The sequence below is a fragment of the Sycon ciliatum genome, chromosome 6 (assembly GCF_964019385.1).
Source record: "Sycon ciliatum chromosome 6, ocSycCili1.1, whole genome shotgun sequence".
NCBI lineage: Eukaryota > Metazoa > Porifera > Calcarea > Leucosolenida > Sycettidae > Sycon > Sycon ciliatum.
This window is the reverse complement of record NC_088648.1, coordinates 24,019,210-24,034,898: the sequence shown is the minus strand read 5'-3', so window position 1 is coordinate 24,034,898 and position 15,689 is coordinate 24,019,210. Positions and strand designations below refer to the sequence as shown.

Here is a 15,689-nt window from a genome sequence, read left to right as displayed (position 1 = left end):
ACAAGCATCAGATCGTGGGCGGACATACAGGAGGTTGCTGGCATCAAGGTCATCACCAAGGCTGCATTTCGCTGAAAAGTAGCAGGCAAAGCTCTCTGCTTTGTCCTGACTGGTGGTGAGCTCTGCGGCCTTTTCCTCCTTGAGGGTAGGGATGTCATGGCTACACCCACACCCACCGGCACGCTTGACAGTGGACCACCATTCCCGACTGGATAAACTACCTGCTGCGAGCCTCCGACGGATGGCTGCTGCATGGGTATCTTCAGCTCTCTTAAGGCATGCTGAGGCAGTGGCTGTGGCTTGGGTATAAGCCAGTTGGAGGTGTGCATCTGCTGGATGCAGACAGAGTCGCTTCCATGCATTTCGCTTCCTCTTGGTGGCTTCGGTGCACTCTGGTGTCCACCACACTGGGTCAGTACTGTGCAGTTTGAGGCTCTTGGACAGGATGAACGTTGTCATGCCCTCAGAGATCTTGCCAGTCAGCCGCTCGCATGACAGGTCAATGTTGTCACTCAGCCCGTCAGTGATGATAGAGGACCAGTCTGTTTGCCAAAAGAAATGTTTCAAACGTGGCCAGTCAGACAAATTATGGCGCCACACGCACCTCGAGGTTGGAGGCTCCCGGTGTGGTGGAGCACGCAGGAAGTCGGTTATCACACTGGCATGGTCAGATCGGCCGAGAGGTGGGTGCACAGTAGACAGGACCGGGGTGTCAAAGTCGGAAAGAACCAGGTCCAGGGTGTTGTTGCCCCTGGTTGGCTCAAGCACGTGTTGGGTGAGGTGATGAGCAGCACTGAGCTCCTCCATTGCTTCGCCAGCAGGTGTTGTCTTTGTACTATGAAGCCAGTCGGTGTTGTGGACGTTGAAGTCTCCAGCAAGGATCAACTGGGTACCATGACATCGGGCAGCATCGAGAGTGCGATCAAGATACTCCATGAGGCTGGTGTCACCCTCCGGAGCACTAACAGGCCTGTACAGGGCAGCAACAACAGCTGTTCGACTACATCGCAGACGAACGGTGAACCATATGATCTCCTGGGTGTCACGCGGAACCATGTCAAGCTCAATAGCTCCTAGGTCGTTGCGCACCCAGACAGCGACACCACCTCCTTGAGCCGTCCTATCCAACTGCATTGGAGGGCCATAGCCAGGGATGGCAGTCTCGGCTTGTGACATTTTTTCCATCGTGAACTTGGTTTCAGTGACGATAGCGATTTCGGGGGAGTGGAGTGCGAGAGCATGGCGGAAGTCACCAAATTTGGAGGCTATGCCAAAGGCGTCCGTTAGGTACAATCGGAGCGTGTTGGTCGTGCTCGTGCTGGTCATTCCGGGTTGATAGATGATCCCTTGATGGCACCGGACGATTCATCAGCTGGGCGTGTGTCAGTATGTATATTTGGTAGGCCACTTAGCAGATCCATTTTTTTTACTTGAGACACGTAAACCCGTCATGTGTGAGCCATGAATAAGGGGAGTGGTGGCGTGGTCTGGGATGCTCTGTCGACCTTGGGTCTCGGCTTCATCACAACCAGGCGCGAAAATAGAAGAGAGAGAGAGGAAGAGAGAGAGAGAGGAAGAGAGAGAGAGAGAGAGAGAGAGAGAGAGAAAGAGAGAGAGAAAGAGAGAGAGAGAGAGAGAGAGAGAGAGAGAGAGAGAGAGAAAGAGAGAGAGAAAGGCATTGCCTCATCGTCACCCGCAGATGATCGGGATGGTGGAGAAGTGGAGTCATACTTGTCGAAATTCCCTAGACGTGAGTACAGAGGTCTAGGCCAGAAGTCTCTCGAATTTACTAGTACTGCACTCTTAGCATCCAGAACAAGGCATGCCGAGGAGGACCTTTCCTTTTTGAAAATTTTGCATTCGTAGATCTTGACGTTCACTTTGGCTTCACTTGCTCTGATGGTCACAAACTCAGCAATCTTCTCAGGTACTGCACTGCAGGGAAGATTGCCGACGAACATCACACACTTCCTTCCGGCAGGCTTTCATTCACAAACAAGTTCCAATACTCCACTGTTTTTGTTGTGATCTTCGAAATTTGGAAAGTGAATCACTCTGCGCTGAGATGGAAGCATTTTTCGAATTTCCGAGCTGTGATACGGTTGTGCTGTCAGGAGAGGAACTAGAACTGTCGACAGCTACGGAGGTCTCGGAGGTCGTACGGTGGTCGCTGCCTGAAGTACCCGTATTTGTACTCGTTGATGTGGCAGCGCCACCAGATTTTTTTGGCCTTTCTTGTTCGTTGTTTTTTGGTCGACCTTTTCGGAAATTCCATCACCGTGATCAAATGCCGATGATCCAGCAACTTTCAGAGACAGTTCTTCAACCTTCCGGGTGAGCAGATCAATCTTGGAAATCAAACACTTCTCCCGATCTGCTGCCTCGCATCGCTCTCGCGGTATTTCGTCTACAATTTCAGCCAGGCCGTTTAGACAATCACTACATTTGTTTGTAAGAACTGAGCTGGGCGAAGGACTCCCATATTCGCGGGGGTCAACCACTATACTAATACTTCTTGTACTTGTCGCCATGGCCAGGGCAAAAAGACTCCTGACATGAGACAACCTAAAACAGAAAACTTTTACAGAAGGATGCAGAGCAAATTGTTAAAGGATATTGTGGAAAAGTAGATATAAGAGAAAAAGAGAAAGAAAAGTAAACGGAAGGTTGGTTGTATCGAACAGATATCAATCCTGTGAGCATTGGAAAACCTATGTTGCTGATAATATGAGCCGCGCCAAGCTAAACAGTGGCTTCGTGTTTTGCCAACAAATCGAGAAAATCACCAAAACGTCACAGTTGGCAAAATTATACTCGAGCGCAATCGCGAAAATATTCACTTTCAAGTAATTTAGTTTGCAAGCGGATGAAGAGAGAAGCCTTTTTATGTTTGAGCAACACTTCGTCAGTGTTCCCTCTTTCATCGTTGTGGGGATTCCTCAGCGCTGCCAGAGATCGTAATGGAGCTTCTAGAGAATGTGGAGGTGAGCAGGATGACATTCTGTATCCGTGTCCGCCCAAACCTACTTGACGAGGAAGAGTCGCTCATTCATAGTGGCTGTGTTTCTTATCGTGGCCACGACTAGAGCGGCGAGTATAGCTATGGGGAGACGTTTACAAGTCTTCCGACTATCATTCTGACAAGCGGCCTGGTGAGTTTGCTGCGATGTTTCACTTTGTTTCGGCTACCTTCAATTTAGTGTTCATGACGTGGCGTACTGGATTACAAAATTTCCTCGTTTCAAGGAAATAGTGCCACACGACGAAGTGATGCATTGACTCTACCTGCTAGCATTTTGTCCCGTGGCGCCTTCTACCAGTATCCTTGGCAGGGAAGGAGAATGACATGGACTAGGATGGACAAAGAACCAGTGCCGCTTGTTAGCGATGTGCAGTCTACTGGATCTATATGTAGTTGCGAGGGCGGTACCCCAATGAAGCTAGATCTCTGGCACCGGCAGCACTACGAGCTACATGCAAGGATTAATTCATCCTGGCATAGGTGATTGGAGAGAGTATGACGGACTCTCTTGGTAAGATGCGACGTCCCCCAACCCAACGAAAAATATAGTCACAACATAATGATGAAGGATATGAAAATTCGTATTGCGTGACAAAATGACATGAGTCATGATGAAATGTAGATCTGTTGTTTCTTCTTTCTTGGATCTTATGATCAGAACACAAGTGCTCATTCTTCTTGCACTGCTTGCACACCTGCTAAGCCTTGTCTCCACATGGTGTCCCATGTTTTCTAGGAGTTTGGAAAGGTCTTGGAATCCTTAGTGTCATTGATACCAGCCATTCTGTGACATGTGCACAATGTATGCTTGTTTATGGCACATAGACATTTCAGATGGGCACCAAATTTTTCATCATGGAAGTGGGATATAATAGACATAACTTTGGCATGAAAAAAGAAATTTCCAAAAATTATGACTAAGCCAGGCTCGGCTCATATACTGCAAGGCTTGAGATTTGAATCCAAATACCTATTTGACCATTTTGAGCCTGGGGGCAACCTATTCCACATAATGGCTCCAACATGCGTTAGGCGCTTAGCAGAACGAGTAGTGCTAGCAGGTGGGGCCACAAGCAAGTTCCGCGGATTGCCTGTCAGCAATGTCTTCCACGCTTTATCCGGAGTCTTTCCGAGCGAGGCAAGCAACTCTCGTTTTGCTTCCTCGTAATTATTGCATCCAATACATGAGCCAGGGACTACAGAAACCACCCTATGGCACTTTTTGGCGACAATTTTTTTTCTCTCTCAAAATGTTGGTATGGTATGGTTATGTGCTCAAACAAAATATCAAGTTGATCTGCGGTGGTAAAATGTGCCTAACCACCTATTTAATAATGGCATGTCAATTTAGCGATATAGAGCAAATTCACAGTTTGTAATGTACTTTGTATATCTTCAGTCTTGCTAGTTAGGCAGTTCTAATGTATAGTGAGCTATGCCCTCAGCTTCATCCAGTGACGCCTGCGCGCCGTCCACTAAATCTCGGTAGTACTGCCGCTCCTCTTGTGCTAGTGATATGTGCAAACGCAGGGCCTGGACACTACATTCCGTCTCTTCCTCTGTATGGGCGACACGAATTTTGTCCCGCAGATTGTCACACAGTGCGCATACGTCTGTCCTTGGCTTCATCACTTTGATGTGTGCTGCCTGTCTCCTCCAAATGTGGCAAAATGACCGGTACTGAACAGGCGAATACTGTGTGACAGTCTTGGTATAGATGTTGTATGCAGACTTCTCGTTCTCGGATGCTGGTAAGTATACTGGAGGGTCCTCAGCACGACCTCGCTCCACTGCATGATGAGGTAGACCGTACATGTTAGCATAATTATGACTAAATAAACTGGACTACATCCTGCTCTATGTCTGCTGAAATGGCCAAGTGCTCTGGTGTTCTTCCAGTCAAGCCATGCCAGTTGAACGACTCCTTTGTTTGCCTTTTTGGAAGGCGCTTCATTACATGACTTCCAACACTGCATGAACTGCCATGAACACGTCTTTGCACAACTCGTAACCACGTACATGGTAGCGGAAATAGAAAGGTCGATCACCACCACCAGTCATCGACCTTCGCATGCTTCCAGTCAGTGCGCAAAGAACAAACTGCTTTATGCGCTTTTTCGATTCTCGCAGTTTAGAGACTTCAAATATGTAGTCCTCGAGCTGCTGCTCTGGGATTACTTTCCAATGATTCGTCGACTTGCATCCACAGCCTCTCTCAATCCCATCGCGTATGTCTGAAGACAGGAGACCACGCTTCACCTGCTCCGTCGTCGGTGGCTCAGGTGCGGGGGCATCTGGTTCGTCATCCGATTCCGAGTAGTCGGTGTCACTCTCCGCGTTTGAAATTTCCGAGCTGTCGGGGCTTGGCATTTTCGACACAACACTAGCAGCACTCTAGCTTGCTGTGACTCCATACGTCTTCTTCATTAATAGGTGGCATATCATCGCCGTCGCTGTCAGCATCGTTGTCGGAATCGCTCGCGGACGACTCGCGGGTGCCAGCGCTGAATCCGTAAAAATTCTCGTCGTCCGATTCAAGCGCCTTCGCATCAGGGACTAGTCGACTCCACACAGAATCGAGCTGCGTCGTCTACTAGATGTTGTAGCCATAGTCAATCACAGTAAGTGGAGCCTCTTGAGTTACTCGACAATCGCTCGAGCTCAGAATCCTTCCCCGAGCACCTAACAAGAGGACAGCTCTTGAGTCTTGTCAAAACAAAAGTGACGAGTTCTGCGCTTCGCGTAACTTTGAGTCGCGTGACTTTGAAACGTCATAACTTGATTTTGATATCAAACGTCGTAGGGCGGTTTCTATAGTCCCTGGATCACATATCCTCTCCGCTTTGCTACCCGCTAGCGCGATGCCCAGTCGCAGCAGCCATTCGCTTTCTTCGAACTCGTTCTTGGAACAGATGTCCTCGAACAGGTCAAGATAACGCTCCAATGGCTGCGTTCCATCATATGAGGGGATTTTCATCAACGGTTGACGCCCACCGAGGTGACTGGGAGATTCCTCTGTACCTCCCATGGTGGCTTTACCCTCACCCTCCTGCGCATTGGCGATGCGCTCGTTAATCTCCTTTAGTGTTTTGGCAAACTCGGTGCGGAGCGCCTCCTCTCGCCGTCTGGCACTGCGCTCCTCACGCTCCGCGTACTGTTGGAGCCTCTGCTCGACATGTACCTTCAACAACTCGCCTTCTAATCCTAACCGCTCTCCATTGTCGATAAAGCTGGCTTCCAAATTGTTCCATAGTTCCTCTGCCATGCTCGCTCCTATCCTGGCGTGGTCGCCAAATGTTATGAACCCTCTAAGATTCTCTAAATTGTCAGGATCGTACGACCACACGGCACGAGGACAACTCTTTTCCTTTAGACAGTATATTTCACTTCATCGAATAATTAACAATGAACACTAATAACACCAGCTATTTATAGCATGCAAAAACAGCGTACATGCAAAACAAACGCATATAAAACTGGACATAACAGCGTATACAGCAAAACACACACAGCGCATATAGCGTATGCCATGCAGCAACATCAGCGGTACGGCGGAGTCAAAAGACAACATTGCGACGAATACAATGCCATAAGCGCGAAGGCCTTTCCCAATTAAGAACTGGTGGTTTGCAACAGTAGCCGTTGTTCCTGAGCAACTGTCAAATACGGGTAGTAACTAATAGAAGCATACAAAAATTCAGGCAAAATGATAGATCTGAAGTAGGTGAGTCGGCATGGATGTGGCAGCGAGGAAGCATGTCGCAGCAGGACAGCAATTTTGCAGGCAACACGACGAGCAACATGGTCCACCATTGTGGTCCAACTCATGTCCGAGTCAAAATGCAGGCCAAGGTATTTGGCAGATGTGATTACTGGTAGGAGTTGTGAATTGCATACATGTACAACATTGATGTCTAGGTTTGTAGCTCTATGGTGTGGTATGGCGAGTATATGCGTCTTGGTCTCTTTAAGGATCAGTCCACGTTTCTTCAACCAAGTGGCCAGGCACTGAACGGCTGCAGTGAGGCGCTGGGAGACAACTTCTGGCTGTGGACTGCTCGCACGCAGCGATATGAGCCCCGGCCAGCGAAAACCAGCACTTGTGTACTTGATATCAATCATCAAAATGTGACGTCAAAGTTTGGGACGCGCAGTGAGCTGGCTTTTGAAGATTCTTTTTCGATCGAGTGGGTGTCTTTGTTGTCAAAGGAGTTTCAAGTTTCTTCAAATGTCTCTGGTCAATTGATTTTAGCGCTAGGTGAGAGCTCGTCACACGGAGGTTTAGTTTAGACACAGCGATGGCGACAGGTGTCGCGACAAAGGCTTAGGTCCAGAGTTGTCAGCGTGAGACTCCCTGTACGAAGCGGCGCTGAAAGTTAGTTCGCGATCGGAAATATTTCGTTGGTGGCGATCTCGCTGAGTTTGTCCAGCAGTGGCGAGTCTCATATGCATAGCAATGAAGAGCCCTCATAAAATCGATACTGGATACTGGTGGCGACGATAGTCAGTGCTGGAGTAATAGCGACTGCGAGGAGAAGCTGAATGTCGACCCGCTGAGCGATCCGTATTTCTACATCGACAACAATGATGTTGCAGACACTGATGGAGGGCTTCTCACGGCGCAAAACAGAGCGTAGTATTATCAGTACTCTACCTTGCCAGACGACGCCAAGCTGGCTGCTGCCTGTGCTGAGAAAGGGGATCCCTAAAATCTCAAACCGGCTGAACGCTTTGGGGCAACATCTTCACGTGCTACAAAACGCGAGTATTCGCTCATATCATTGAAATACAATTATGCTGAAATCATGGTCTGAGTGAAAGTGTGCAAGAGAGTGGATGTCTCTGGTATTGGTGAGTACATCTATCAGTATGGCAAGCTTTGGGACAACACTCAAACTGCCAGCACAGAGGTCCCTGAACACAATTTGGAAGGCCAGCCACCAATCATCGTTATGCACTCTGGTGTTGTAAAGAAGGTAGTGATGTATACGGAATATCGTCACACTTCTGAACTACTCATGCCTGCAGCACCAAGAGGGCAAGCCTGACTTGCATTCTATTTACTTACATGTACCTGTTCCACATCACAATCAGAAACTGTAGGATCAACTTGCATGGAGTCACTAGGCATGGATGCGGCGCCAACTGTACTGAATCTTGACCTGTGTGACTTCAAACCATATTTTCCATGCTTTCGCTTATCAGATTGCCACCAAACTTGATAACTTGAATGATTAATAGTGTAGAAACAATTTCGAGGGAAAAAATAATTTTTGAAAAAATTACAAATGTTCAGGTTTCTGCTGGCTGGGGCTCATATGTCAACAGCAAACTGAATAGTGGTGATGTCATGAGGGGCAAGGTCGAGGGCAATATCCCTCACATACACAACGAAGAGCAGAGGTCCGAGAACTGACCCTTGAGGTATCCCTGACTGACTGTCATAAGTTGTGCTTCTGGTTTTTCCTGTCTCCAAGTATAGCCGGCGATACATCAAGTAGTCTGAAAACCATTGAAAAGCAGTGCTAGTGAGACCCAGTTCAAAGAGGTCATCAGCCAGAATGCCATGCTTTACCTTGTCGAAGGCTTTCGACAAATGTCACTCCGGTGTGCCGGCCGGCGGCTTGTGCTTCATTGATGTTCTCTACAGCTAGCGCTAAGGCATCTGCTGTGGAATGCTGGTGTCTGTAACCAAACTGACTAGTAGGCAAGAAATTGTTTGTGTTGAAATACTGTAGAAGCTGTGTATGAACAATACGTTCAAGCGACCGGGATGATCTTCACTGTGGTGGAAGGATCAAAATTGTTCAGTATCAAATCCGGGATGCTGTTTTGGCTTGTTGAGCTAAATCGCGTAGACTTGTTGACACGGTGATGCGGAGCATAGCTGTTCAGTAAGTCATTTGAGTAGTGCAACTGAGGGTCCCTGGCACTTCGGTCAATATTCACATGAAAGTCACCACAAACGATAGCTTTTGGCTGTGGCCTTAGAGAAGCGCAAAGATGTTCATCTAGCTTGTCCCAGCCGGTGCAGTTATAATATTCTTGGAATGTTCTTGGAGTTTAGGTTGGTCTGGCGGAAGCCATGTTCGGCAGGCGTAGTGTCGCTACTGACAACGCATTTCTTTTGATTTTGCTAAATTTCTGGGCAGGAGTTTGGGGATGATTGCGAGGAGAGTGACAGGATAATTGCGGGTGGTGAATTAGAAGTGACCGAACAGAGAGACACATAGTTATATGCTCAAAATGAAGATTAGTGAAAAAGTAATTGCCCCAGTTTCCCGATGAGTCAAATACAGGATCCGAGTCGAGGGTGCAAGCGGAAAACGGTTGTGATAAAACTTTGGAGCCATACCAGAGCATCGACCTCCAGCACTCAGGAAGGATTGCCTTCATGAACCTGTGCTCTTTGGCCAAGTTGGTGGATAGTGGAAAATGTGTTGCACCAAGCAAACCCGAACGCACGCAAACCAGTTGTTGGTTCGGATTTTTGCCGGCTTTTTCGGGATAATCGCAATTTTTTAGATGTGTCAGATGCATTATTCGCATTTATTGACCAGAATATGATCCATGTCATGATCAACGGCAGAAGGTAGGAGGGAAAACAGAATATTGGAGAGGCCTCTACTTTGAGTGAAGGCAATTTCATGGCATTTGTTTCGCAACTTTTAGCAAGAGGCGTCCTCTGTACCCGCAATAATCTGTCGAAGGCCCTTCAGCTGGATAAGAATGGACGCGATATAATACAATAAAATCCCTAGAAATACTTTCCAGGAACTAATCTGCAACTTGAGCGGTTTGATCACAAAGATTGCCTCCGGACACGACTGCGAATGGAATTATTTTGTCTGCTATGGGCCGCGAGCGGCGTTGTCATTGAGAACAAGGGTGGAGAGCTACTTACGGAAAGCCAGAAAGAAGCCGATCGCTGGGCGGAGTATTGCTCCGACCTGTGTCCGAAAGCTGTTTCTGCACACCTTTCAGCTGCTGTTCAGCACCTGGCCACCTGGCAGAAGGGCCGAGGTTTAATTCTTAATGAAAGAAAGACACAGATATTGCCTATTCCCCCATCCCCATCTCATGCACTTGAGCTGCATTTCATTTGTAATGGGCGGACTCTGCCTGTTGTGAAAACGGCCAAGTATCTTGGCCTACATTTCGACTCAGATATGAGCTGGAACACCATGACAAGCCATGTTGCACGCCGCATTGCCGCCAAGATTGGGCTACTAAATTGAAGTGCAGCATGTTTGCCTTTTTCTTGCCGTGTTCAGTTTTTCATGTCCTTTCTATTATCAGAATTTGACTATGCATCTGCTGCCTATGCCCCGTTCTTATCGTCTTATCAGGATAAGCGCCTAAATGATTTGTTCAAACGTGGGGCTCGCTCGGTGTGCAGGGCAGCCTCTGGCACTCACACGGCTCCCTTACTTAAACACATGAACGCCCATACCCTCAGCATATACACCCACATGCACATTCTTGTATTCATTTGGCGCTGCCTGAACAATTTTTCAAGTACTCTGTTTGCAAGCTTTTTCACCAGTCGTCCCTCTCTCTGAACACGAGGAGGGAGCAGCAAGTAACTCATCGTTCCTGTGTCCACCACTGCATCCTCAGCTAAGCGCATTAGCCATGCTGGAGCTATCCTGTGGAACCAGCTCCCAGACACAGCACGCCTCGAAAGAAAGCGCTCCACTTGCAAATGGCTAAGCCTGGCCTTTCTGTTAGGCAGTAACCATCAACTAGGATGAACTCATCTGCTCCAACACCTCTCTCTCTCTCTCATACTCTTTCTCTCTCTCTCTCACTCACTCACTCCTTTCTTCCCGGTTGCCGTGCTTGTGACATTTGTTTCCCTGCTGCCGTGCTCATATTAGTTATCTACCTAATATTCTTCGCTGTTCTGTTTGTCCGCTTATTTTTTAATATTTTTTCTTTTCTCTTATTATCAGTAGGACCATTGTCATTAGGTTTAGGCCTGTTTTGGAACTCCACTCTAACTAAAGCCAAACAAACCTGTCTACCTACAACATCAACCCTGCCATGGAGGTACTGGATGATCTAGATCTAGAAATGCCACTCAATGATGATGACAGAAATCTATCAATGCTCAAGGTGAAGGTAGCTCCTGCTGTAGAAAACTTGAAGGCAGGCAAGTCGCCCGGCGATGACATGATCCCAGGAGAGTTACTCAAAGAGGGTGGCGATTTCGTCATTGACATACTGACAACGATCTGTAACAGGATATGGTCGTCCTGCATGTGGCCACGGCAATGGTTCCGGTCAACCATGAATCCACTGCCAAAGAAAGGCCACCTGAAAGTTGTTGATAAGTCACCCTAGTAAAGTAATGTTGCGTGTTCTACTCAACCGTCTGACACCTTGCATCGAAGACCTACTGAGCGAGGAGCAGGCCAGGTTTCGAGCAGGCCGTAGTACTGTGGATCAGATTTAACATCCGTACACTGGCTATTAGTGCTTGCACTCCGTTTCCCACACGCGCCCTCACACTTCTCCGCACGCACACCAGCACACGCTTGCGCGTACTTACATACACCCATTTCCATACACACCTCTATCCGGTTGTGCACTTTCATTTCTTTCGGGTGTTTTTCTTTTCCTTTTTTCACAACCATCACATGTAGCAGAGCTCAAAAGAGACAGAAGCGGAAAGGTTAGCATTTGCTGCCTTGTACGCGAACTGTTCTATTATTATTAGTATTATTATTATTAGCACGATTACTGATGATCAGGGTTCAATCAAAGAAGTGAGGAGTCGGATTGCAGCAGCCTCGGCTGCTGTTGCACGACTTGTAACAATCTGGAGGGATAAAAACATCGGTATCGGCTCGAAATTACGTCTACTCAATGCTATTGTTTTATCCATAGTCCTTAATGCTTGCCAGTCTTGGACCTTAACTGCTGAAATTGTGAAAAAGAAAATGAGAAGCTATTGACGCCTTCTCAGGATTCCGTTCATTCCGTTCACTGATCACCGGACGGATGTGTCTGTTAGAGAGAGGCAGACAGACAGACAGGCAGAGACAGACAGACAGACAGACAGAGGCAGACAGAGACAGACAGAGACAGAGAGAGACAGACAGACAGAGAGAGACAGACAGAAAGAGGCAGACAGACAGAGACAGACAGGGACACACAGATACAGACGGAGACAGACAGACAGAGACAGAGACAGAGACAGAGACAGACAGACAGACAGACAGAGACAGAGACAGACAGACAGAGAGAGAATGAGAGAGAGGGGGAGAGAGAGGGGGGGAGAGAGACAGGGGAGAGAGGGGAGAAAGAGAGAGAGAGAGATAGAGAGAGAGAGAGAGAGTAAGAGCGGGGGAGGGTTAGTAAGCAAGTTAGTACGAGAGAACTAAATATAGTACATGTATACTCTTATATAATGCGTAAGGGGTGCACAGTCAGATCCAGAGAAAAGGATAAGCATGGCAATATGCAGCAGTGTGTGGGCATGTGTGCAGATGTACAGTGTCAGTGGGCTAGTGCCATTGCTGAGCATGGAGGTGCCGGAAGACAGACCCTTTGAAACTTTGCAGCCGCTTCCGGTCAGGTGGCTGGCTGAGGACGGCGGGTGGTGGGGCATTCCACACAGGGACAGCACAGGCAGGGAAGACTCTGCGGCAACTTTCTCGGCTGTTGACAGATAGCCCTGTCTCAAGCTGGTAGTTATGCTTTTCAAGACGGACGAGAGAGTCAGCCCAAGAACCTAGCTTGGGGTTACTCTCTCCATTGAGGGGGACACCCGCAAACTGTACTGCTGGGAGGTCCGAGGCGGGGCGGTGATGGTCAATAGTGAAAGCCTGGGACTTTGCTGGCTCGAACGCAATTCTCAACCTGGTGCCCCGATTTACAAGGGCATAGAGGGCATTTTGCAGGACTGCTGAGCTGTGGTCAATGGTATCCATGGTTGATAGGCACTGAAACAGCGTTGTGTTGTCAGCGTAAGCGGCCAGATGTACACCTGGTAGAAGGTGGTCATCAGCATCTTTCGTGTAGAGGAGGAACAGTGTCGGTCCCAACAAGCTACCTTGAGGAACTCGGGCTGTGATGCGGTGTGGGCTGGACGACTGCCCACCAACAATGACACTCAGGCACCTGCCCAGCAGGTAGTCCTTCAACCATGCAAAAAGCATGCCGGATACACCGTACTGCTGGGCTTTGTGGATCTCACCCACTGGTACGCTTGACAGTGGACCACCATCCACGACTGGATAAGCCACTTGCTGCGAGCCTTCGACAGATGGCTGCTTCATGGGTATCTTCAGCACTCTTAAACTCGTAGATGTTTTTATCACAGCAGTCAAAGAATGACCAACCTTGCTCAATCAAATCCAGCAAGTTGGCGAAGCAGCAGCCATTTTCTGGATAAAAGACTAAAATATGGAGTTTGCAAGATGAGCATGGCAAGAAAATGTTTATTTTTATTTTTTCCGTATTAAACTGACGAGAGGTCGCCCTTTCGCTGCGTGATGGTTTTTGCCTGGTTTGGATGTGTGTACGTCCTGACGCATTTACCAGTTTCGTGGACTGGTATGTCTCTGCATGAGAATTGCCAGTTGGCATCTGACAGAGATGCCTGGCAGTCACACTGTGCATCTACTGCTAACACAGCTGCATAATGCCGTTTTTTATTTTTATTAACTCGTTTGAGGGAAAGAGACTATTTTATTCCCTTAGCTATGCAGAAGACGTTACTTCAGTAACGTCTGGCGCTAGCCAGGGTCCACACAGCTGTAATTTGGGGTTTGTGTGTTTGTTTGTTTGTGTGTTTGTGTCACACCTGTCCCTATCCCGTATGTGTCCAGTACCGTACCTTACCATCAAACACAGCTGGCCACATACAGCTGCCCGCAATATTCAAATAGGGCTTTCAAACGCAAGATCAAAACGTGAAGCAACTTGGAAGAATGGGTATGAAAGCGAAGTGTATGGGGGAATGCATGTAGGGCGATAGTGCGGGTTCGAATCCCAGGTTATGCTTAAAAAATATGAGAATTGAAAAAATTATAACATCCCTATGCTTTTTTTTGCCTAGGTCATCAAGGCGGTAGACGGTGTCGAATTACCCTCGACCGTACCTGTCCCGTACCGTACCGTGCCATCAGAGGCGGCTGGCCACAATGCATATTCAAATAGGGCTTTCAAATGCAAGATCATAACGTGAAGCAACTTGGAAGAATTAGTATGTATGCGAAGTGTGTCTGGGGATGCATGCAGGGCGATAGTGGGGGTCCGAATCCCAGGTTATGTCTTTAAAAAGAAGGAACAATTTATATGAATTTATAACATCCCTATGCTTTTTTTGTCTAGGTCATCAAGGCAAAAAAGCATAGTGTGGGGCCCTGAGCTTCCAAGCTCTCTCGTTATTATTATTTTTTCGGCAACGCAGATGATGACGATAGTGATGATGATGACGCATTTGTGTCACTTCCAATGTGGCAAGGGCTGTGCAAATTGAGAGCGCCAAATAAGCACTCTAGATCGGTTTTGACCGAAGACTGTTGCATCAGGATTCAAAACTCATGATTCCTGTGAAACTCCATAGCCAGGTAGGAAGCCCACCCCATGGCACCCACACAATCTTAACCTACGAAGTAGCAGACAATGAGCTCCAATGTATCAATTTGACCTAAAATAGCTTTACTTTACCGTTGATTGCCATGTAATGTTTCTGCACATTTTATGGTCTGTTTATGCAGGTCCTTATCATTCAATCAACTCACGACCCTTCCTGATAATGTGTTTGACAAACTAATAAACCTTAACTCACTGTGAGTTCAGCTATTCTGTGAGACTCGGACGCAAATTTTGTGCTAAGCAATCCGTGGGAGTGTGAATTGGTCTTCTGCGACCGTTCTCTTCAGCAATTTTTGCTCTAATTGGTCTGTCCCTTTGGAAAAACATGGCCAAGAATTCAAAATTCCGCGGCAAATTCCGCGGGGAAAAGGGAGGTTTTCGGCGGCATTTTCTGCGGTAAAATCAAAAATCTGCGGCACTTTCTGCAGGTTTTTCACCCTCCTCGTAGAGGATATGACAACTACTCGCATGAAGGAGCACTTTTCATACTATCCTTTGCAGTCACAAACTGAATGAGAGTGAAGAATCTTGGAGAGACTTGCACTGGCAAAAGAAATGTGCTCAAACAGATCGCAAATTACAAGTAGTTTTTCTGCTGCTTTCTGAGTAGTAATTTTAGTAACTTACCCTAAAAATTCAGATTCCGCGGGCAAAAATGTGGATTCCGTGATTTCCGCGGATGATGGAAACTTCTGCGAAATTTGCCTTGGCCGCGGAATCGCGTTTTTCCAAGGGGACAGATTGGTCTGGGTCATCACTATTGTCGCTTTTCTTTCAGCCTTTTATGTTGCAAACGTTCACTTGCCAGCCCGCTCCATCCCAATGTTGGTTAGCAATTCAGTTCACTAGTACCTGAAAAGTCGACTGAGCTGAGAGGCCCTCAACGCCATACGAGAGGCGTTGGTTGATGTCAGCAGAAAACAATATGAAGAATGTGGGCCCCAGGACGCTGCATTGGGGCACTCCAGCAGTAATTGGTACTTGTTGGAAGCGTTGCTTCCAGTTACCACCTTTACGCAGCGGTTGCCGTGTTTTACCAGTTGTAAGGCGACCCCGG

At 47.7% G+C, this 15,689-nt stretch overlaps 1 long non-coding RNA gene across 1 annotated transcript in view; it reads left to right on the top strand.

Annotated features, from left to right (window-relative positions):
- The window catches only part of LOC135819467 (uncharacterized), a 22,150-nt gene extending 7,323 nt beyond the window's left edge, over window positions 1–14,827 (top strand). The window contains exon 3 of the long non-coding RNA XR_010553920.1: window positions 14,755–14,827. This is a non-coding gene — a long non-coding RNA (uncharacterized LOC135819467). The remainder of the gene's footprint in view (window positions 1–14,754) is intronic.
- Window positions 14,828–15,689: the final 862 nt, after the last annotated feature.